We start from the raw sequence: 25,262 nt of genomic DNA on the forward strand, positions 1-25,262 counted from the left end.
AGGGAATCATGGTAAGTCCAGAGAAATAGAGGTGAGGATGGTGATGGGCTGTTTGTCAGTGGGGACGTGGTGAACAAGTGGACTGCTTGGCAAGATCTTTAACTGGCGAAGGGAAGCAACTCTGTCAACCCAGAATGGCTAAGGAAGCACTTCAGGGGGAAGGCAAATGGATCTAGAGGGAAACAGGGATCCACAGGAAGGGCCAGGTATTATTGCCAGTGCTGGGATGCCTCACTCAGCCATGATGCTGGGGGTGGGGGGTGGGTAATTGGTCCTGCATCAACTTGATTTGTCATGCTTTGTTGACTCCCATGGGAGGCCTGCCCCTTTCTGAAGGAGGAGGAAAGTATAGGGGCAGTAGACAGGAGGTGGGGGGGAGGGAATATGAAGAGAGGAGGGAGGGGAAACTATGGTTGGTGTATAAAATAAATGAAAAAATTTAATAAAAGAAATAAAGGACCAGGTAGTGCCCAAATCACATAAACCATGCGGTGTAACTACTTTAGGTTTTTCTGTTGCTTATTTACTCTTTAAAATAGTTAGCTTAAAGAAATGTATATATTATTGAGTGTATGCCATATATAGAGAAATAACATCTCTGTATGATGCCGAGTACTGTTCTTTCAAGGTCTGGAAAGAATTGTGTTGGAATTTTCTGGGTATTGTACTGAGTCTGTAAATTGCTTTTGGTAAAATGGTCATTTTTTACTATGTTAATCCTGTTGATCCAAGGGCATGGAAGATCTATCTGTCTTCAAAGACCAGAAGATTTTCTTTTTGTATTACATAGTACTTTATTAAGAACGAACTTATATGTCAGTACTCGTACGTAAACAATAGTGACAATGAATCAAGGCAAACCCATCAGGGATCATGTGTATTATAGTAATTTACATTATCTGTTATATAATTGATGTGTAATAGTTAAGCAAAACTTAAGACATTAAGCAAACATTTTTGCATGTATTTCCTTCTCTTTACCTTTCTGTGCCTTTATCATTTGTTTGACTTTAAGCAATTTTCTCCCTGGATAGCAGCTCTATCTCCTGGGACTACCTCCTGTGTCTCCCTACGATTGACCAATGACAGCACCATTTGTTAAATATGCTTTCTTTTTTTCATTTGATATTTTTTGCTTCATTGTCAAAAATCAGGTGTTCGGAGGAGTGTGGATTAATATCCAGGTCTTCAATTCAGTTCCATTGGTCCTCCTATCTGTTCTTATGCCAATGCCAGGCTGTTTTCAGTACTGTAGCTCTGTAGTAGAGTTTGAATTCAGGGATTGTGATGCCTCCAGAAGTTCTTTTATTGCACAGGATTGTTTTGACTATAAATGCCCCTCGACCAAAGAATGGATAAGGAAAATGTGGTAATTTATACAATGGAGTACTACACAACAGAAAAAATAATGACATCTTGAATTTTGCATGGAAATGGATGGAGCTAGAAAACATTATTTTGAGTGAGGTAACCCAGACACAGAAAGACAAATATCATATGTACTCACTCATAAGTGATTTTTAAACATAAAGCAAAGGAAACCAGCCTACAAAACCACAATCCCAGAGAACTTAGACAACAATGTGAACACTAAGAGAGACGTACATAGAACTAAACTACATAGGAAGTAGAAAGTAGAAAAAGGCAAGATCTCCTGAATAAATTGGGAGCATGGGGACCTTGGGGGATGGTTGAATGGGGGAAGATAGAGGCAGGGAGGGGAGCAGAGAAAAATGTAGAGCTCAATAAAAATCAGTTTAAAAAAGAAAAAAAAAGATTGGCCAATGCTGGATCATATTCTTTTAATCCTTGCCATCCTTGCATTTTATATATAGTGCTTTGGTATTTGATGGGCCCATTTCAAAAGCCTCCAAACAACTGCCAGTTGCTCCCTGCCAACTTGACATCTTCAATTTACAAGCACCAATACTCGGTAAACAGCTTAAAGATATAGGTTGCAGTCTGGATGTATCTGCTGTCTCAATAAAAGCCTTTGAATTACCCACACACCCTAAAAATTTTACATGTTTTAGAAGCTATCTTCCAGTTTTGAGATTTGAAAAAATTATTTCCATTTCTTAAGTCTTTAGCTATTAACAAATTCTTACCTACATCTTTTAAATCTATACCTATATCCTTGGTGAAATCAGAACAGCCGTCACCAGAGCCATCTTTGGGGAATATTCCCCCATCACCTTTTCTTTTTAGGTCTCTGCATTCTATAACAACACAGAGTTTGGCAGGGTTTTTTTTTTGTTGTTGTTGTTGTTTTTTGCCCCTTACTTCTACATTATCAAGCATCCTTGCCACACCTACTCCTTCAATTACTTGACCAAATACTACATTTCCCATCATTATGGAGTCGGAAATGTTGTGATACTGAACTGAGACCCAATTGTATTGGGGGCCTGCATTTGTCATGCTCAGCAAACCCTCTTGACTATGCTTGTAAAGATTTTTCATTTTCAAATTTTTCTCCATAAGTAATTTCTTCACCTATCCCATTCTGACTTGAGAAGTTTCTGCCTTGAATCATAAGTCTCTTAGTAACTTGATGGAAATGGCATCCTTTAAAATGTGCAAAGGTTTCTCAGTTGTGGATCCAGTGCCTTTTTCTCCTGTACACAATGCAAGAAAATTTGACATCTGCCAACAATTCTAAAACAATTCATCCAACTTGCTCCCTGTCCATGTTCAAATCAAAGAAGACCCGAGGGTTTTTGGAGTTGGGAGGGCTTGGCAGGTCAGGGTGGGGGCAACATCTTCAGTCCAGGTACCGGGAAGCAGGACTGAGAATTGAAGGTTTTTTATTTTTTTGTTTTCAATAATTATTACTTAATTTTATGTGCATTTGTATGAAGGTGTTAGGTCCCCTGGAACCAGAATTGTAAACTGCCATGTGAGGGCTGGGAATTGAACCAGAGTCCTCTGGAAGAGCAGTCAGTGCTATTAACCACTGAGCCATCTCTCCAATCCCAATAGACTTATTTTTATAATGCAGGTCTTTCACTTGCTTGGTTAGAGTTACCCCACAATGTTCTATATTATTTGAGGCTATTGTGAAGAGTGATTTCCCCAATTTCTTTCTCAGTCTGTTTGTCATTTGTATATAGGAAGGCTACTGATTTTTTTTTAAGTCTTATATTTAGCCACTTTGCTAAAAGTGTTTATTAGCTGTAGGAATTACCTAGAGGCATTTTGGGGGTCACTTATGTATACTATCATATAATCTGCAAATAGTGAAAGTTTGACTTCTTCCTTTCCAATTTGTATCCTCTTGATCTTCTTCAGTGGCTATGGGACAATGGCCTGTACTATGTCACTTGTATTTTAAATAAATGCTGATTGGCCAGTGACCAGGCAGGAAGTAGAGGTGGGGCAACGAGAATTCTGGGAAGAGGGAAGTTTCAGTCTGCAGTTATCATCCAGACAGAGAGGAAGCCAGACACAAAGCAAACAAGATGTGACTGCCTCACCAAAAAAGGAACCAAGCCATGTGGCTGACATAGACAAGGATAATGGGCCAATTTAAGTTGTAAGAAGGAGTTAATAAGAAGAAGCCTGAACTAATAGGCCAATCAGTTTATAATTATTGTAGGCCTCTGTGTGTTTATTTGGGACTAAACAGCTTTGGGACCTGGTGGGATAGAAACCCCAATCAACATTCAGTTGTCTTATTGCTCTAGCTTGAACTTCAAGTACCGTATTGAATAGATACAGAGAGAGTGGACAACCTTGTCTTGTTCTTGATTTTAGTGAAAATACTTCAAGTTTCTTTCCATTTAATTTGATGTTGGCTATAGGTTTGCTATAAATTACCTTTATTATGTTGAGGTATGTTCCTTGTATTCCTAATGTCTCCAGGACTTTTATCATGAAGGGGTATTGAATTCTATCAGGGACCTTTTATGCATCTTCTGGTGGATTATAGTTACTTAAAATATATTTATATATTTTTTGCCTTCCAAGATTTTATTGAGTGGTTTGGGTATAACCAAACTATTTTTTCCTGTTCCCTTTTTAAGGTAATTTATTTATTTATTTTATATCCCAACCACACTTTCCCCTCCCTCCTTTCCTCCCATTACCTCCCTCCATTCCTGTTTCCTGCCCCCATCCTCTCCTTCTCTATTCAGAAAGGGGCAAGCTTCCCATGGGAGCCAACAAAACATGGCATAACAAGTTGAGGTAAGACTAAGCTCCTACACTTGTATTAAGGCTGGACAAGGCAACCCAGTATGAAGAACAGGTTCCTAAGAGCCAGCCATAGCCATGGGGACAGCCCCCGATCCCTCTAGGAGTCCCACAAGTAGACTAAGCTACACAACTCTCATAATATGTAGATGGCCTAGGTCAGTTCCACGCAGGCTCCTTGGCTGTTGATTCAGTCTCTGTGAGCCCCTAGGAGCCCAGGTTAGTTGTTTCTTTGGGTTTTCTTGTGATGTCCTTGACCTGTCTGGCTCCTACAATCCTTTCTCCCTCTCTTTAGCAGGATCCCTTATGCTTAGCCTAATATTTGGCTGTAGTGTAGTGTCCCAATCCTTTCACTAGAACACAGGATATGCCAGTTCAGGCTATGTATTCACTATTGCTTGGGAGGCTTAACTTTGGTCATCCTTGTAGATTCCTGGGACTTCCCCTTATATTAGGTTTCTACCTAAGAATGAAATATCTTGTTCCCCCATCCAGTCATCCCTTTCACTTACTCCCCCCCTCTATCCAATCCCAACCTAATTTTTCTCATGTACCTATCCCCCACCCACTTCCAGTCCACCCAGGAGATCTCTTCTATTTCTCCTTCCCAGGGAGATCTGGATATTACCAAAAAGCTGCTATGAATTTGAACATAGTTGAACAAGTGTCCTTGTAGTATGGGTGAGCATCCTTTGGGTTTATGTTCAAGAGTGGTATTGCTAGGTCCTAAGGTAGACTGATTCCCAATGTTCTGAGAAATTGTCATACTGATTTCCAAACATGCTGTATAAATTTACACTCACACCAGCAATGGAAGAGTGTTTCCCTTGCTCCACATCCTCTTCAGAATAAGCTGTCATTGGTGTTTTGATTTTGATCATTCTGACAGGTGTGAGATGGAATCTCAAAGTCATTTTGATTTTCATTTCCCTGATGACTAAGGATGTTGAACAATTTGTTAAGTGTTTCTCTACCATTTGAGATGCTTCCGTTGAGAATTCTGTTTAGATCTATACCCCAATTTTTAATTATATTATTTAGTTTTTTGATGTCTAGTTTCTTGAGTTCTTTATATATTTTGGAGATCAGTTGCCTGTTCGATGTAGGGTTAGTGAATATCTTTCCCTACTCTTTAGGCTGGTGATTTGTCTTATTGACAGTGTCCCTTGACTTACAGTAGCTTTTCAGTCTCATGAGGTCCCAGTTATTAATTATTGATCTTAGTGTCTGTGCTACAAATGTTCTATTCAGGACATTTTCTCCTGTGCCAGTAAGTTCAAGGCTATTTCCAAATTTCTCTTCTACCAGATTTATGTTGAGGTCTTTGATCCACTTGTACTTAGTTTTATGCAGGGTGATAGATATGGATCAATTTGTATTCTTCTACATGCCAGCATCCAGTTATGCCAGCACCAGTTTTTAAAGATGCCTTCTTTTTTCCATTGTATATTTTTGGCTTCTTTGTCAGAAATCATGTGTTCATGGGTGTGTGAATTTATGTCAGGGTCTTTAATTTGATTCCATTAATCCCTGTGTCTGTTTTATGCTAATACCAAGCTGTTTTCATTACTATAACTCTATAGTAGAGCTTGTAGTCAGGGATGGCAATACCTGCAGAAGTTCCTTTATTGCCAGGCAGTGGTGGTACACACTTTTAATCCCAGCACTCGGGAAGCAAAGACAGGCGAACTCTGTGAGCTCAAGGCCAACCTGGTCTACACTGTTACACAGAGAAACCCTGTCTTTAAAAAACAAAAACAAATAAAAAAGAAATTTCCTTAATTGTACATGATTGTTTTAGCTATCCTGGGCTGTTTGTTTTTCCATATGAAGTTGAGTATTGTTCTTTTGAGCTCTATGTATTGGGATTTTGATGCAGATTGTACTGAATCTGTATATTGCTTTTGGTAAGATTACTATGTATACTACATTAATTCTACCAATACATGAGTGTGGGTGATCTTTCCATCTGCTTATGTCTTTTCTAATTTCTTTCTTCAAAGACTAGAAGGCCTTTGACTTGTTTGGTTAAAGTTACCCAAAACTATTTTACATTGTGGCAATAGTGAAGGGTACCATTTCACTGATTTCTTCCTCAGCCCTTTTATCATTTGTATATAAGAGAGCTACTGATTTTTTTTGTTAATCTTATATCCAGCTACTTTGCTAAAGGTGTTTATCAGCTGTAGGAGTTCCCTGGTAATATTTCATATATATTACTATGTCATTTGCAAATACAAATACTTTGTATTCTTCCATTCTTATTTGTATCCCTTTGATCTTCTTTTGTTGTCTTAATAACTCTAGATAGAACTTCCATTACTATATTGAGTAGATATGGAGAATGGACAGCCTTGTCTTGTTTCTGATTTTAGTGGAATTGCTTTGAGTTTCTCTCCATTTAATTTGATGTTGGCTGTCAGCTTGCTGTATATTGCTTATATTATATTATTATTATATATTGTTTTGATTTATTTTAGGTATGTTTCTTGTATCCCTGATCTCTCCAAGACTTTTATCATGAAGCAGTGTTGGATTTTGTCAAAGGCTTTTTCATCATCTAATGAGATGATCATGTATTTTTTTTTTAGTCAACTTATATGGTGGATTACATTGACACCTTTTCATTTGTTGAGCCATCCCTGCTTCTCTGGGATGAAGCTCACTTGATCAGGGTGGGTGATCTTTTTGATGTGTTCTTGGATTCTGTTTGCCAGTAATTTATTCAGCATTTTTGCATCAATATTCATGAAGGAAATTGGTCTGTGTTATCTTTATTTAGTCTTTGTGTAGTTTGGATATCAAGGTGACTGTGGCATCATAAATTGAATCTGAATATATTCCTTCTGTTTCTATTGTGTGGAACAGTTTGAGGAGTATTGGTATTAACCTTTCTTTGAAATTTTGATAGAATTCTGCATTGAAACCATATTTACCTGGGCTTTTTTTGGGGGTGGGGATACTTTTAATGACCATTTCTATTTCCCTAAGGGTTATAGGTCTAATTAAATTGTTTGTCTGATCTTGATTTAATTTTAGTATGTGGTATATATCAAGAAAATTTTCTATTTCTTTTAGGTTTTCCAATTTTGTGGAATACAGGTTTTTGAAGTATGACCTAACGATTCTCTGGATTTCCTCAATGTCTATTATGTCCCCCCATTTCATTTCTGATCTTTTTACTTTGGATATTATCTCTCTGCCTTTTGGTTAGTTTGGATAAGTGTTTGTCTATCTTGTTGGTTTTCTCAAAGAACCAACTCTATATTTTGTTGATTCTTTGTATTGTTCTCTGTTTCTATTTTATTGATTTCAGCCCTCAGTTTGATTATTTTTGGCTTCTACTCCTCCTGGGTGAGTCTGCTTCTTTTTGTTCTAGAGCTTTCAGGTGTGCTGTTAAGTCACTAGTGTGATATTTCGTCAAATTCTTTATGCAGGCACTTAGTGCTATGACCTTTCATCTCAGTAGCACTTTCATTGTGTCCCATAAGTTATAGGATATCATGCATTCCTTTTCATTTAATTCTTGGAAGTCTTTGATTTCTTTATTTCTTCCTTGGCCTAGTGGTAATTAAACTGAGAGTTGTTCAATTTCCCTGCATTTGTTGTCTTTCTGTAGTTTGTGTTGTTAAACTACAGCTTTAATCCCTAGTGATCTGGTAAGATACAGGGTGCTTTTTGACCAAGTAAGCATTCAATTTTGGAGAAAGATCCATGAGATGCTAAGAAGAAATTACACTCTTTTTGTTTTGTTTTGTTTGTTTTGAGACAAAGTTTCTGTTTCTACTATGATTTTATTGAATAAGTTTTCTATGCCTTTGAATTGGAGTTATTCTTTTTTTTTTAACCCTATTGTTCTTACTTAGCTTTGGTCTTTTCATGATGACCCAGACTTCCTGGATGTTTTATTTTAGGAATTTAATGAATTTAACATTTTCTTTGAATGATGAATCTATTTCTTCTATGGTATCCTCAATGCCTGAAATTCTCTCTTCCATCTCTTATATTCTGTTGGTGATGCTGGTATCTGCAATTCCTGTTTGCTAACCCAGATTTTCCATTTCCAGAATTCCCTTAGTTTGTGTTTTCTTTATTCCTTCTATTTCTATTTTCAAGTCTTGAACTGTTTCATTCACCTGTTTGTTTTTTCTTCACTTTGTTGTCATTCTTTAAGGGATTTATTGATTCCCTCCATTTTTTGTTTGTCTTTTTCTTCATTTCATCAAGGGTGTTTTTCTTTTCCTCTTTAAGGGTCTCTATCCTCTTCATAGTTATTTTTAAGTTCTTTTTCTTGTGCTTCAGCTACACTGGAATGTTCAGGTCTTACTGTCATAGTTTAGCTGGATTCTGGTGGTGACATAATTGTTCTTTCTGTTATTGATTGTGTTCTTACACTGGCATTTAGACATTTGGATTTGGGAGGATTATAATTTTATTATGTTTATTCCTGTGTTTGTTTTTGTTGAATGGGTATTTTTTCTCTTGGTTTCTGTTTTCTCTATGGTTTTCTGGTCCAAGTGGCCAAGGTTTCTTGTGAGTGATGGGTCTTCAGGTCCAGTAGGGTATCTCTGGTGGGGTTTTGGGGACCTTGGGTTCCTTGATCTGGTCTGGCCTTCAGTAAAGCCAAAGTCTTCTTGGGTTTCTAGATCTGGCCTGGCTTGAGTTTTCTTCTTGTTGTGATCTAGATGCCCTCACTCCCCATGACTGACAGGGTAACTTCCTTGTGGTCTGTAATTGACAAGGATGTTTGTGTTCTTTCTGGCTGGTGGTTTTCCACAGAAGTAATAAAGGTATAAAAGACTTTAGCTTGGGGAAAAATAAAGGTTGTTGTTCTGTTACCTGAGAAGAAGCCTCCGTGTCTCAATCCCAGTACCCCCGCCAGTCTCGGCATCCAGGCAGTGCTGGCACAATATCTTCTGTAGTGCCTATGACCAACCTGGCTTCTGGAAAAGCTCTTCAGACTTGTGTAGACTGTTCCTGAGCTTAAGGAGTCTGCTGGAGTTGTGCGAAAGTGCTAGTTGTGGGGAGGATGATGAGGTGGGAAGGGTTGGGCAGTAGTGTGGTTCTTGAGGGAGCAAAATCCAGGGGTGGTAGTGGCAGTCCAGCTGGCAGGTGGATCACTCACTTATTCCTAAACTAGTGAGGACTATAACAGAGCAGTAAGTGTCTGCTGGAGTTGGGGGCAGAGCTCAGCAGTGATGCTGGTGCTGAGATGGGAGGAGGTGGGCCATAGGATGCATCCTGATAATAGAGAATCTGGTGATTGGAGCAGCTCATTTGGGAGGCAGCTCACTCACCTGTTCTTCTAACTGGTGTGGACCATATCTGTATCTATGGAGTCTGCTGGAATTGTGGGGAATTACTGGCCAAGGAGAAGATGATGAAATGGGAGGGGTTGGGCTATGCTGTGGTTCTTGGGATGCATAATCTAGGGTGGTGTGGCAGTAGTTGGCAGGTGGTTCCTCACCTACTCATCAATGGGTGAGGGCTGAACCAGAGCAGTGGGGCTGGAATAGGGGCCAGCAGTGATGCTGGTGCTGAGATGGGAGGGACAGTCCACAAAACAAGAAGGTTACTCTGAGTTCTGGGTTCTGGCTGGTATGGTCTAGTTTTCATTGGCAGAAGTTTTCTGGGATTGGGGGCAGGGTTCAGTAAATAGTGGGGCCCTGGATGAGTTGTGATGGTGTGGGCCTGGGGAAAGGTAGGAAGGTAAAGAGTTCAGGGAAGGGTATAGCTTACTAACCTGGTCTTACTGGTGTGGTCTGGGCCTGTTTGGCAGAAGTCTTCTGGGGTTGGGGAAGGACCCAGCAGAGGGTCCAGGGATGAGATGGGATGGCATGGGCCTGGGTAAGGGTCATGAAATTATGAATTTTACAGGCAATTGGATGAAACTAGAAAAAAATATCACACTGAATAAGTTAACACAGACCTAAAAAGACAAATATGGCATTATGTATTTACTTACAAGTGAGTATTAACAGTTAATGAAAATCAAGCTACAATCCACAGACCCTGAGAGGTCAGGTAAAGAGGAGGGCTCCAGAGGAAGGGGAAATAGAATGAATTTTGCAGGTGGACTGGAGGAGGATAGGGATAAAGGGGGAAGGATCAGGTGGGAAGAAAGGATGAAGGAGGAGAATGCGGGTACAAACTACTAGGATTGGGGGAGCATTGGGCATGTGTGGAAGCATAGTGCAGTGGAAACTTCCTGGAGTTTATGAGTGTGACCCTAGTGAGGACTCCTAGTAATGGAGGCTATGGAGTCTGAACTGGCCTTCTTTTGTAGCTAGGCATGGCTTCCAGTGTTGGGACTGAGTTACATTCCTTTGAGCTGCTGGCCAAAAGGGCCCTGTGAAGATTCCTAAAAAACCAGGTGGTGTTAGGCCATAAAAACCATCTCTGAAAACTGAAAGTGGAGCCCCATTCTGAGGACAACATCTACTATGTTTACTGACTGTAGAAAGTTCGAGCTTGTGTGGGCATGGAGAATTCACCCCTATGTTCTGGTCCTTTTGGTGTGGAAAGGTAGGTGCTCTGCAGGTATGGAAAGAGAAACATGGACATCAATCTAGCAGCAAATCTTCCACCTATAATCTGCCCTTCTAGCAATGTGCACTGGGGCAATGGTGGCACAGAACATGTTCGGGTGGCCAAGTAAGTCTAACTTGAGGCCCAAGCCATGAGAGGGAGCCAATGCCCTGCACTGTCTTGATGACAGCTTCAGATATGGAAGCTGGATAGACCAGAGACCCAGGGTAGAACCAAACACAGCTGTTTGAAAACAAAACAACAATCAATGAGATGATTCCTAATGATATATTCTGCTATACTCATGGACCGGTGCCTTGTCCAGTCATCATAGAAGAGGCTTTTTTTTGGCAGCAGATGGGAACTGGTACAGAGACCTACAACCAGACATTATGCAGAGAGGAGAGAGAGAGAGAGAGAGAGAGAGAGAGAGAGAGAGAGAGAGAGAGAGAGAGAGAGAGGCTAAATTGGAGGTCTCTGTTGGGTCCCTCCCCTCAGAGACTTGGGAACATGGCAGAAGAGGGAAAGAAAAGATGGCATGAGTCAGAGAGGATGGAAGAAAACAGGAGAACATGGTCCACCGAATTAACTAAGCAGCACTCATATGGGCTCACAGAGACTAAAGTAGCAAGTATGGGGTCTGCATGAGTCTGCAGCAGGTCCTCTGCATAAATATTGTACCTGTTGGCTTGGTATTTTTGTAGGACTTCTAAAAGTGGGATGGGGTGTGTACCTGACTCGCCTGCTCTTGAGATAGATGCTTCTCCTCCTACTGGGTTGCCTTGAGCAGTCTTGATAGGAGGGTTTGTGCCTAGTCCTATTGTAACTTGTTATGTCATGCTTGGTTGATAGCCCTGGGACAGCTGCCCTTTTCTGAAGGGAAGCAGAGGAGGAGTGGATCTGGGAAAGAAGGAAGCTGTGGAGGGGGAGCTGGGAGGAGTGAGAGGAGGGTATACTGTGGGCGGAATACATTGTATGAGAGCAGAATCTCTTTTCAATAAAATTTAAAAAGAAATAGCATGTCTGACAATAGAATTATAAAAGCTGGGACAGATATATGAATATGTAAGAGTCTTAGCTCCTGCCTGATATTTTATATTTTCAATTTTTTTGAGACAGGGTCTCTCTATGCCTCTCATGAAACTCTTTGTGTAGACCACCAAACCCAGAACATGTACAATTGTGAAATTATATTTGGTTAATATAAAGGTATATGTAATACTCTTTAAAGCAATTGTTAAAATAACAAAGCAATGTCTAATAGATAGCTAAGAATGAATAAATCTTCAAAGACTTAAATCATTAATAGATCCCACAACCCAAGAGAAAGCAGAATAAAAGAGCACAAAACCAAAAACCAACTAGATAAATAAAAAATAAAAAGAAAGTAGATAGAATCAGACCTAACCAGAGAAATCATAACATCAAATATGGACCCTATGGTAGATCTAGTGCAAGTTTTTGGGAAAGTCTCTAGACAGATCTCTAGAATGACTGTATCTTATCGGATCACCATAGCTTAAAGTTAGAAGACAACAGCAACACTATTTCAGAAAGCCCACAAACACTTGGAAACTGAACAGTGCTCATTTGAATCACCAATGGGTCAAGAGGAAATAAAGAAAATAAAGACTTCCTAAAATTCAATGAAAAGTACTGCACAACATACTCAAATTTATGGGACAAAATGAAATCAGTGTTAAGAGGAAAGTTTATAGTACAAATGTCTACATAAATAATATGGGAAAACCCCACACTAGCGAGTTAACAGGCTACCTGAAAGCTCTAGAACAAAAAAAAGCAAACTCACCCAGGAGTGCTAGATGACAGGAAATAATCAAATTGATAGCTAAAATCAACAAAATAGAAACAAAGAAAATAATACAAAGAATCAGTGAGACAAAATGTTGGTTCTTTGAGAAAATAAAAAAAAATAGACAAACCTTTATCCAAACTCACCAAAAGGCAGAGAGAGAGAATATCCAAATTAACAAAATCAGAAATGGCACAGCGAAATGGCGGAGACCATAGCGGACACCCAGCGGCTGATCACCAAGCTGCAGAACCTGAATGACGCCTATGGGCCGCCCAGCAACTTCCTTGAGATCGAGGTGAGCAACCTGCAGACCATGGGGGTCGGCCGGGCCGCTTCACCACCTACGAGATCAGGGTCAAGACAAATCTTCCTATCTTCAAGCTGAAGGAATCTACTGTTAGAAGAAGATACAGTGACTCTGAGTGGCTTCGAAGTGAACTAGAAAGAGAGAGCAAGGTTGTAGCTCCCCCACTCCCTGGGAAAGCGTTTTTGCAGCAGCTTCCTTTTAGAGGAGACGATGGAATATTTGATGACAATTTCACCGAGGAAAGGAAGCAAGGGCTGGAACAGTTTATAAACAAGGTCGCTGCTCATCCTCTGGCCCAGAATGAACGTTGTCTTCACATGTTTTTACAGGATGAAATAATAGATAAAAGCTATACTCCATCTAAAATAAGACATGCCTGAGTTTGGAAAGAAGAGGCAAAATGAGACCATTAATGATTGCTCCACACCAATGAAGAAGCTGTAACTAACTTAGCATGCTGCACGGGCGCTGCTCTAACACGCCCTGGGTGTTCTAACACTCACAGGCTCCCTTTCATTTTGTTTTGTTTTGGCAGTTGACAAGAAGTTTTTCATTTGCTTTAGTGAAAACTCCCTCGTTGAGCCTCTCTACCTAACTCTCCTTGTTGTGTCCCTATACACATTGTAGCCTCACAAGCCCCATAGACCTGCACTGTCCTGACTAAAGTTGCTGTCTTGGTCTTATTTGCAGATTCTGTGTCCTGTTTGCTTCTTGAATCTGATTGGCTAGAATCTTTCTCTTCCCCCTTAATGTGTGATGTCACCACTTGGTCCTAATTTATGTGCAGGAGCACGACACTGTTTGTCTCTGGTGTACTTTGTGTGTAGAGTGCATCTTTCTTCTGGCCTGTAATCCCCTTCACATGGAAGATTAATGAGGGAAATCTTTATATTCTGTATAAAAGCAAAATCAAATTTATATACTAAAATCATTTGTCTAAAAATTTAAGTTGTTTTCAAATAAAAGTTGAAATGCAAAAAAAATAAACAAAAAAACCAAAATCAGAAATGAAAAGGGGGACATAACAACAGACACAGAGGAAATCCAGAGAATTGTCAGGTCATACTTCAAAAATCTGTACTCCACAAAATTGGAAAACTTAAAGGAAACTGACAATTTTCTGGATAAATATCACTTGCCAAAATTAAATCAAGACCAGATAAGCAAATTAAACAGGCCTATAACTGCTGAAGAAATAGAAACAGTCATCAAAAGTCTCCCAACAAAAAAAGGGGAGACAGAAGGAAGGGAAGGGAACAGCAAAAATGTACAGCTCAATGAAAACAATAAAAAAGAAAGGAAAAAATTAAAGGCTTTCAGTATCTTATATAGAATATAGGGTTGTCATGTAAGATAACAAAGCAAATCCAACTTCATGTATTTAAAAGCAGAACCTGCTTAAGAATATAGGGATGTAAATGATATTTAAACACCAATCAAAACAAAATTTGAAATTTTTCATTAGTCCCAAATTAAATTTATCTTGGATTCACAATTATTTTGTGGTATTGAAATGACTAATTCAAGAGCATAGAATCCAAAATCTTCAAAATATATTTACTAAAAGTTATAAACCAAAGCCCTCAAAGAGGAGAAATTCATGATTATCACTAGGAATTTCAATACCATACTGTCTCAAAAAGCCTCCAAATTAGTATAGACTTTTAGGATTTGAACAGCACAATGCAGTTGAAGTAACCGAAATTTATAGAACACGCTGTCTAACATAGCAAGAACACGTATTCTTCTCAAGTACCCAGACAGCAGCCATGGTAGTCCATATCTGAGCCCTTCAGATAACTCACAAGTAGTTTGTAGTGTTCTTGTTGTACAAAGAAAGTCCTTTGATCACAATGGAATTTCATTAGTGAGACATCTCCAGCGTCCAGCGACAGGAAAACAATTAAAACAAGAAATGTACTTTGAGAAAGAATTCACTTGTGTTCTGAAACAGCACAGAGGCCAAAGTAGAAACTGAAAGGAAAGCATTCTCAATGGGTTCAGAATAAAACCACAACTTAAAGTCAAAGGAAGCAGGTAGGAGGGAATATTAGTAAAATTGGCATAAAACAGTGAGAAAAGAGCAGAACGAACAACAGGGGAAGGCAATAAAAACAAAACCTATTCTTTACAAACATCTTGTTAAACCTCTAGTGAGAAAATTAGGGGAAACCAGAGAAAAAGCAAATACATTTGCAATGAAATGGGAGCCATGAAAACAGATTTTCTGCACACTATGAGCTTACCAAGGACAACTCTATTATATACCAATATAGTGAAAATTAATAAGTGAATAAATTCCTTGAAAGATAAAAACAAGGAAATTCTCTCAAGAATTTGAACCCACAGAATCTTTGACTTTATAGCTTAAATATACCCCAAATATGACCCTAAGCCTTTAACTTTACTACTGAATCATGACCAACAAAAATGCTAAAGGAATAGACTATTTCAATTCCATTAGAAAAGTTAAGAAAAAAAACTTCCCATTTGTTGCATGTCAGTAGCATTGCCTTGATATTAAAACCATATTAGTAGATCACAAGTCAAAACAATTAAGATGCAAAACTTCTCCCAGGCATAGGTATAAAATTGATTTTGTTTAGACAATTATTCCAATAGAAAAGGAAGAAATAAACCTAATATTATTCATAGAGGAAATTATGGCATAGAAATACTGATAGAATATATTCAAAAGTCAAGGTAATACACATCCATTTAGTGAGTTCACATTAAATAAAACCAACATACTTAACCTATTTTATTCATAAGTTCTAGCAACAACTGAAACTTGAAAAGAAGACTTTCAGTTATAGTAATAGCAAAATGCACAAAATACTTATGTGTGAAGCCAGTGAAAGCTGTGCAAGGCCTGAAAAGTACGAACTTCTCAGAAACCTTGAAGACTGACACCAATGGACACTGTGCTATCTTCATGAAAAAGTCTGTGGGGCTGGGATGTAGGTCACTTTAGAACACTTGGCCAGGAATCAAAAGGCCCTGGCTTTTCTTCCTCCACCACATAGACAAAACCCCAAACAAACCTTCAGTCTTTCACAATTAAGTATGATGGTATGGGGGAGGGGGTCCAGAATGTCATTTATGAATTTACTGAGAGTTTTGATTTGGGTGGTAGATGGCAACTTTTGGCAAATGCTTTTCCTGTGTTTATTGAGAAAAACAAAGCTGTTTGTCTAGTTTATTCCATTAATGTCATCAATTATATTTTTCCAATGTTAAATCAAGTTTCAGGTATTTGAGATGACTAATTCTGGGTATCCAGTGTTCAACATTATCACGACAGCTAACAATCATGTATTATAGTTATACTATGATAATATATAATACACATAAGTTACAGTGCAACCTAATGTAGGCGGAGGCTGCTCATTTATTCCTGGCTGCCCAGACCCAAAATAATCACACAGAAACTATATTAATTGCAACACTACTTGGAGGATGACTCTAGAGTATTTCTAGCTAGCTCTTACATCTTAAATTAACCCATTTCTATTATTCTGTGTATCCCCACAAGGTTGTGGCTTACCAGGTAAAGTTTCCACATCTGACTCCTTCAGCAGCTACATGGCATCTCTATGACTCTGCCTACTTTCTCTCTCTACATCTTTGTTCAGATTTTCTGCCTGGCTTTACTCTCTTAAGCCATTGGCCGAAAGTGGCTTCTTTATTAACCAATGGCAATAAAACATATTCACAGCATACAGAGTGGAATCCCAGATAAAATTAGTGTACAATAATATATATTATATATAATGTATCTATATATGTATATATATTATATATAATGTATCTGTTAAGCACAGAGGTACATAGTGCTGTTCCCACAAAATACAAAAGAACATGCTAAGTATAAGAGTGGAAAAATATAATAATTAGCTGAATCACGTCAATTATTTCATACTGTATACATACACTAAGGCAACAATTTGTGTGTCTTAAAAATATATAATTCTTGTTCCCCAATTATGCCTCAATAAAGTCAAGAAAATGTTAAATCATTCTTTCATCCAAGGGATAAGCCCTACTTCATCTTTATGTATTATCTTAAGGCTCTAAAGCAGTGGATCTCAATATGTGGGTTGTAACACCTTTGGAAAACCTCCAAAAATTATTACGTTACAATTCATAACGGTAACAAAATTAGTCATGAAGTATCAATAAAAATAATTTCATGGTTGGGGGTCGCTACAAACATGAGTGACTATTATAGAGTAACAACATTAGGGACATTGAAGAAGGCATCAAGTTAGCTGCTAAGCTTAACATTCAGATATTAACAGGAATTATATACTATGTTAAAGAGCATCATTTATTTAATTGAATACTTTAACATAAATAGATATGGCATATATCAAGCTATTTTGGTTCTTCATATATGAGGAGGATTACAAATGTCTATTAAGCTCTATTAACATGAAACATTCATTTTAATGTGAAGCCCTTTACATTCCTTCAGCAGTTAGTCATGTAATCTTTATATAATTTTATTGTGCTCTTTTTTTCCTAAAAGAAGCAACATTTATTTAACTCTTTGTGTCCATATTGAATTTTATCTGGTTATTTTTTTTGAAATTTTGAAACAAGACCTCAGGTGTTTCATGCTGTCCTGGAACTCACTATATAGCTGAGGATGATCTTAAACTCTTGATCCTCCTGTTTCTACCTCTGAAATTTAGTTATTACAGATGTTTTTCACCCTGCCAGGTTTCAATTTGATTTGATTTAGTTGGATTGAATTGAATTGCCTTGTGATTGGACTTACTTTTGTAGCTACTTTTTGCTTGGTTCTGTCCTTTGGATCAGTGCTATAGACTTTTGCAAAATGAGTTGTGTGTAGGTATCCATGGAAATAAAAGTGCCAGGAATTGAATCTCTCATTATCCCCCTCCAAATCCAAACAGAAGAGAATCAAATAAACATACAGAAATCCACATCCACAGCTTAACTAGAAAATCAGAAATGCACAAACTTTAAAATCTGTCATTGGAAACGCGAACATCTTTTTTTAAAAAAAAATATTTATTTATTAAAAATTTCCACCTCCTCCCCTCCTCCCATTTCCCTCCCCCTCCCTCTCCAGTCTTAAGAGCAGTCAGGATTCCCTGCCCTGTGGGAAGTCCAAGGCTTTCCCCCCTTGACCCAGGTCTAGGAAGGTGAGCATCCAAACAGGCTAGGCACCCCAAAAGCCAGTCCATGCAGTAGAATCAAAACCCAGTGCTATTATCATTGGCTTCTCAGTCAGCCCTCATTGTCAGCCACATTCAGAGAGTTCAGTTGGATCACATGCTCCATCAGTCCCAGTCCAGCTGGCTTTGGTGAGCTCCCATTAGATCAGTCCCACCGTCTTTGTGGGTGGACGAACCCCTAGCGGTCCTGCCTTCCTTGCTCTTGTTTTTCCTCCTTCTTTTCTTCATCTGGGCCTTGGGAACTCAGTCCAGTGCTCCAATGTGGGTCTCTGTCCCTATCTCCATCCATTGCCGGATGGAGGTTCTATGGTGATATGCAAGATATTCATCAGTGTGGCTATGAGATAAGGCCAGTTCAGGCACCCTCTTCTTTGCTGCCCAAGGACCTAGCTGGGGACATCTCCTTGGACACCTACTCAGCGGTAAAAAACAATATCTTGAATTTTGTATGCAAATGGATGGAAATAGAAAACACTATCCTGAGTGAGATAACCCAGACCCAAAAAGATGAATATGGTATGTACTCACTCATAAGTGGATTCTAGCCATAAATAAAGAACATTGAGCCTATAATTCATGATCCTAGAGAAGCTAAGTAAGAAGATGAACCCAAAGAAAAACATATATTTATCCTCCTGGATATTGGAAGTAGACAAGATAGCCGAGAAAAGTTGGAAGCACAGGGGTGGGTGGGGTGGGGGGAAGGGGAGATGAGGAGACAGAAGAGAGAAGGGGAGGATTGGGGAGAGCTTGGGGGAATGGGATGGTTGAGATGGAGGAAGGGTGGATATGGGAACAGGGAAGAAGATATCTTAACTAAGGGAGCCATTTTAGGTTTGGCAAAAGCAAACATCTTTTGCAAAGGCTTCTCCCACTTTTCTTCATTACAGAGCACCAAGAAACTGGTTGGAAGGAATACTGGAGTAGATCAGCAGCTAGAGAAATTTATCCCCTGTGCAGATCTAGCGGAAGAGACCTCGTTGGTGCAATTCTTATTCCAAGGAACTAGCGTGAGAAGCTAAGATGATAAAAATCGACAGCAACAGCGGAGCCAGAAGGAACACGATGTCTAAACATCATGTTACATAACTTACCTGTAAGCAGAAATTTTGACAAATTCCAATGAGCTCTCTCAAGTATCAAGAAGACTCCTGTTGCCTCCTCAAAGAAAGCAAGGAATATGTAGAAAAAAATAGCATGGCGATAAAAGATAGAGCCTAACTGAAGGCCATAAATAAATAAATATGAAATATTTGTCAGCCAACCTAAGACTAAACCTTAAGACCCCCCTCTCCCTCCCTCCCTCCCTCTCTCCCTCTCTCTCTCTCTCTCTCTCTCTCTCTCTCTCTCTCTCTCTCTCTCTCACACACACACACACACACACACACTCACACACACATGTGCAACATGAAAGTCGAAGGGATAATTAAATTATTGGGAAGGAGGGATCCAGCAGAAGTGGGAGAGGAACAAGAGAACGTCACAGTGAATAGGATCACAATATATTCTATATAAGCATGTAATTACAAAGTGTTTCAAAAGTTATGGACAAGACCATGTGGTGGTGCACACTTTTAGTCCCAGAACTCATCAGGCAGAGGCAGGCGGATCTCTGTGAGCTCAAGGCCAACTTCGTCTACAGAGTGAGTTCCAGGACAGGCTCTAAAGGTACACCAAGAAACCCTGTCTTGAAAAACCAAAAACCAAAAATTAAATAAATAAATAAATAAAAGCTATGGACAAACAGAAGGGCTACAGAAGTGTGACAATACTGAAATGTTCTAGAAAAGCAAACATTTACTATTTACTACAAGGAAGAAATTAAAATGAACCAGTGACTTAGGGTAAGACTTAGAAGGTAATGACTTCTGGTTGAGAAAAAAAAGGTGAATACCCTCTGAAGACTGAATAGTAAAGAAGGTAGCAGGCACCAGATGGTGGTAGCACACTCCTTTAATCCCAACACTCGGGAGGCAGAGGCAGGTGGACATCTGTGTGTTCAAGGCCAGCCTGGTCTACAGAGCAAGTTTTAGGACAGACTCCAAAGCTACACAGAGAAACCCTGTCTTGAAAAACAAAAGGGAAAAAAAATAAAAAATAAAAAAGATAGCAGACAAAGGGCGGGGGGAAGTAAGTCTTTAAAAGATCAAAGCAACGGTAAATAAAGCAGGAAATACAATCCATAATATGACCACTGGCCCAAATAATTTTTTTAAAAAATAGAATTATACTGATAAGGAAACAGCAGAGGGCGCCCTTGATCTATGAATGGTCTAAATGAACATAAGGGCTCTGCAAAAACAGTTACTGATTCTAGGAGGGAAGGAAAGCTAAGCTCCTCTGTTGATGAAATTTTCACCCCTAATAAAACTTATGATGGTAAAGAGACTAAAAGAACACTCCTACGTAGGCTTGCTTTTGTTAAGGTAACAAAGCACCACCAGTTTGGAATAACACAAAGTCATTTTGTACTTTTTTTTAAAATTTATTTATTTATTAAGGATTTCTGCCTCCTCCCCGCCACCGCCTCCCATTTCCCTCCCCCTCCCCCAATCAAGTCCCCCTCCCTCATCTGCTCGAAGAGCAATCAGGGTTCCCTGACCTGTGGGAAGCCCAAGGACCGCCCACCTCTATCCAGGTCTAGTAAGGTGAGCATCCAAACTGCCTAGGCTCACACAAAGCCAGTACCTGCAGTAGGATCAAAAACCCACTGCAATAGTTCTTGAGTTCTCAGTAGTCCTCATTGTCCGCTATGTTCAGCGAGTCCGGATTTATCCCAGGCTTTTTCAGACCCAGGCCAGCTGGCCTTGGTGAGTTCCCAATAGAACATCCCTATTGTCTCAGTGTGTGGGTGCACCCCTTGCGGTCCTAAGTTCCTTGCTCGTGCTTCGTCTCCTTCTGCTCCTGATTTGGACCTTGAGATTTCTGTCCAGTGCTCCAATGTGGGTCTCTGTCTCTGTCTCCTTTCATCGCCTGATGAAGGTTAATATTAATGAGGATGCCTATGTGTTTGTCTTTGGATTCACCTTCTTATTTAGCTTCTCTAGGAACATGAATTATAAGCTCAATGTCCTTTATTTATGGCTAGAAACCAAATATGAGTGAGTACATCCCATGTTCCTCTTTTTGGGTCTGGCTTAAGACAACATAAGGAGATCAAGGGGACTCGTATTGGAAAGGAAGAAGTTAAGCTTTCATTATTTGCAGATGATATGATAGTATACATAAGTGACCCCAAAAATTCTACCAAAGAACTCCTACAGCTGATAAACACCTTTAGTAATGTGGCAGGATACAAGATCAACTCCAAAAAATCAGTTGCCTTCCTATACACTAAGGATAAGGAAGCAGAGAGGGAAATCAGAGAAGCATCACCTTTCATGATAGCCACAAATAGCATAAAATATCTTGGGATAACTCTGACCAAGAAAGTGAAAGATCTATTTGAAAAGAACTATAAATCTTTGAAGAAAGAAATTGAAGAAGACACCAGAAAATGGAAGGACCTCCCTTGCTCTTGGATTGGGAGGATCAACATAGTAAAAATGGCAATTCTACCATTTTGTACTTTCAAAACAAGGTCTTCTTACTCTGCAGCCCAGATTTGTCTCAAACTTACTATCTAGTGTCCACAGAGGACTTGAATGCCTAGAAATTCTCTTGCCCAAGCCTTTCCAGCTCTACGGTGACAGACATAAGCTACCATTACTTAGCAACCCAAATGTGTGACAGAAAAACAGCACACAAAAATATACATACATGCTGATATTTAAGTCTGTACAGCGAGAAGAGTAACACAAGTGGATTATCATAGATTTATAGGGGAAAGCAATGTGAATTGGGTAAAATCAAAGAGACTATTGCTTCTGGAGGCATTGATCAAACACCCACTCCTTACTTATTTCAGAGGCTAAAAGCAGCGTGGTCTCTTCGATCTTTGAAGGATCTTCAAATGGAAAAGGGGTAAGTTACTGTAAAGAACGGTTTGGAAGAGTAGAGTTGAAGGCATTAATTACTATGAACAAGTGATGGGCATGGTGGCAAGCGAATTGGGTGTTCGTGTGTGTAGGGTCTACCTGAGAATGGCATGTGGGCACTGCTGTGCTTACCGGTCCTGATCACCCAGAGCAACCCGAAGTGGTTTGACTGCAGTAAGGCTGAACACATGACTACTCAGCTCTCATCTCGAAAAGCCATTTTTCTACTAAATAGAATTAATTCTTCAGAGAAATGATTGACCTTGGGGCCCCAGCTGGGAAAGTATGCAATGTACTCAGAACATCGTGTTCTGTGGAAAATATGAACTGGGCAAGGGACAAGGTAAGGGACAGAGGGTGCACAATTGGCTAAATCAGGTACAATTTGAGTATCAGTATAAATTTATGGTTTAATGGACCATAGCACACTCAAAAACAAGATCCATTATACTGAAATAAATTATTATAGAAGAGAATTTTTTTTTCTTTCCTGTGGCTTAGGAAGATAGGACATAGAAGAAGAATGGAGTTAGAAAATGACTGTTTGGTGGCCCTCATAGCAACAACTAAACTAAACAGGAAGGAAAATGAACAATGGATGCCAAAGCTAAGAATAACTTTCATAATTAGGCAATTAATTACATGCTTACAGAGTTACCTTTCAAAAGATACCCACTCTGTATAAAAAGGAAAAATCTTACTTTATAGTAGAAAAAAAACAGCAGCTCAGTAATACCAAAAATAATCATAAATTAACAGCAGTGGGACAGACTGTCATTTTTAGCCTCTTGATATGATGCTCTGGGAATTAATGATTTCTGTAATATCCCTCCCAAAAAAATCATGGCTGAAAATGATGAGAAAATGTCAGACAAACTCAAATTGTGGAATGTTATTCAAAACAGTTACTATGTACTCAGAATCATCAAGATCATAAAAGAACCAGGCGTGGTGGCACAGGCCTTTAGTTCTAGTACTCGGGAGCCAGCCTGGGCTACATCATGAGTTCAAGACCAGCCAGTGTTCCACAATGAAACCTTGTCTCAAAAAAGGAAATCATGAAAGAAAAAGAAATGAGTGAAGTATTCTGAATTAAAGGAGACTAAATAAAAGGGTATGACCAATAAAGATAACCCAGATACCTGGATTTTTGATTAAGGACATTGGTGATATAATTTTAGGGTTTGAATAAGATCTGTAGATAAGTTATGCTGCGTTAATGTTAATTTCTTGGACTCTATAACTATGTTCTGGTTATGAAAGAGAATTAACTTACCTTTTAAAAATAGAAACCGAAGTATTGTGTCTGCAACTTACTGTCTGGAAGTCAGAAAAGTTTCACATGAAATACATGCATGCATATTGATATATAAGTACACACACAAAAAAATAACAACAAAATATAATAAACAGCCCCTTGGTAGTCTTAGCAAAGGGTGGAAGGAAAATACTTATGCTATACGTTCATTTTTTTCTTTTCTTTTTAAAAATACTTTTATGATTATTTTGGAATTTTATACAATCTTCTCTACCCACCCAACTTCATGTGTTCTCTCTTTAATAAAACAAAACAGAACCCTAAAGAAAAACGGGTTCACATATGTACACTCAGCCCTCAACATACCACCACCAGCAGGAGCAGCAGCAGCAGCAACAACAACAAAAACAAAACACATTAAAAACCAATCAAACAAAAACCCACTGACTAGTTACATTGGTTCACTCCTTTTTCCCTGCAGAGCTTGCTATACCCAGCATCACTCCATTGAAGAAAACTGATTTTCCTCTTCCCAGAAGCTATCAGTGGCAAGTACCTACCTGGCTAGGGCTGGGACTTTGTGTCTACCACCCCTCGTCCATCCTGGGATTTCTGTCTGGCTTGGTTTGTGCAGGTCTTTCTTCTGCTTGCTGTCACGGTTTTTGAATCCACATGTGCATTAACCCTGTTGGGTCTGGAAAACACTGTTGAAGTCATTTTTTCTGTAGGCTTGAACTTAGGCTCAAAATGTCTTTAAACGTTCATCATGCAGCTGAGCAGTGGTGTCGCAGGCCTTTAATCCTGCATTTGGGAGACAGAGACAAGTAGATCTCTGAGTTAGAGGCCAGCCTGGTCTACAGAGTGAGTTCCAGGACAACCAGGGCTTCACAAAGAAACCTTGTCTCGAAAACAACAACAACAAAAAAGTTTAGCATGCTTAGTAAAATGAAATTATTATGTTTGGATTATTCGATGGAGACTTCCCTAAGAAAAAAATATAAAATATGCATGCAGGCCCAACATGCCTTGATAAAATATTAATACATAGCATACACAGAAGAAATTATATCAGGGAGGAAGGAATGGTGGATAACTGGGCCCGTGCTACCTTAACCAAGTGTTCAATGTTGACATCGTTACTACTGGGACAAAATTGAGTCATGTGCATTCTAATGTTATGCAACAAGCAAGAGGAAAAGTGACCAAAGGAAAGACAGCCACATGTAATCACGAGGTAACAATATATGAACTCCAGTGGGGAAAGGCGACTGGTAGAACCTGAGGGCTGTGAAAAAGTAGGACTGGGGAAGCATTTCAAATTAAAGGGGAAAAGCCATCAGAAGTAAATGAGTGAGTTCAGCTATTCCTAAACATTTCTGGTGAAATGATCTTGGGCTTCATTTCTTTTCTCATGTTATGAAAGTGGTCGACTTGTGTCATAGTAGTATTGTTAACGGTTTTGTGCAAATATCTTTAGTCTGGTGTCATTTGCTTTCTTTTACAAGTAAAATCTCATGAGGCTGCCCAGACTGGCATCAAACTCTAGAACAAAAGAAATCCTCCTGCCTCAGCCTTCCATAAAACAAGGCTTACAGACATTCTCCACAAAATCCGGCATGGTACCATTTCACTGAGGGAATCAAGTTCCTATGTGGTTCTTTTCTACATGACTTTAGAATGCAGCACCTTTCGTGGAGCTAGGAGACTTGGTAAAGAGAGGGGAAAAGACACAAACCTGGACCGGTGTTTGCATATACTAGCCGTAGTGGCTGGACTTACCCAGATTCTGCCATGAAGCCAGGCCCTCCACACATCTACCTCTTACTCCCTGTCACCTGAAAGACCACTTGCTTCCACTGCAGGCGTGGAGTCCCCCGAGCTCCAGACCTGACTTTCTGAGAGACCTAGGCTCTCATTACCACACACGACTTTACAGCCACAGCACTGCATCCAAAGTGACAAGATGGGTTAGAGG

The 25,262-nt window shown here is 39.3% G+C and overlaps 2 pseudogenes; one reads left to right on the forward strand and one right to left on the reverse strand.

The window, feature by feature from the left end:
* Positions 1-943: 943 nt before the first annotated feature.
* On the reverse strand, positions 944-4,976 carry LOC142841635 (peptidyl-prolyl cis-trans isomerase D-like; annotated as a pseudogene).
* Positions 4,977-12,734: 7,758 nt separating this feature from the next.
* On the forward strand, positions 12,735-13,652 carry LOC142841364 (sorting nexin-3 pseudogene; annotated as a pseudogene).
* The last annotated feature ends 11,610 nt before the right edge of the window (positions 13,653-25,262 follow it).

This window comes from Microtus pennsylvanicus, chromosome X (assembly GCF_037038515.1).
Source record: "Microtus pennsylvanicus isolate mMicPen1 chromosome X, mMicPen1.hap1, whole genome shotgun sequence".
Classification (NCBI taxonomy): domain Eukaryota; kingdom Metazoa; phylum Chordata; class Mammalia; order Rodentia; family Cricetidae; genus Microtus; species Microtus pennsylvanicus.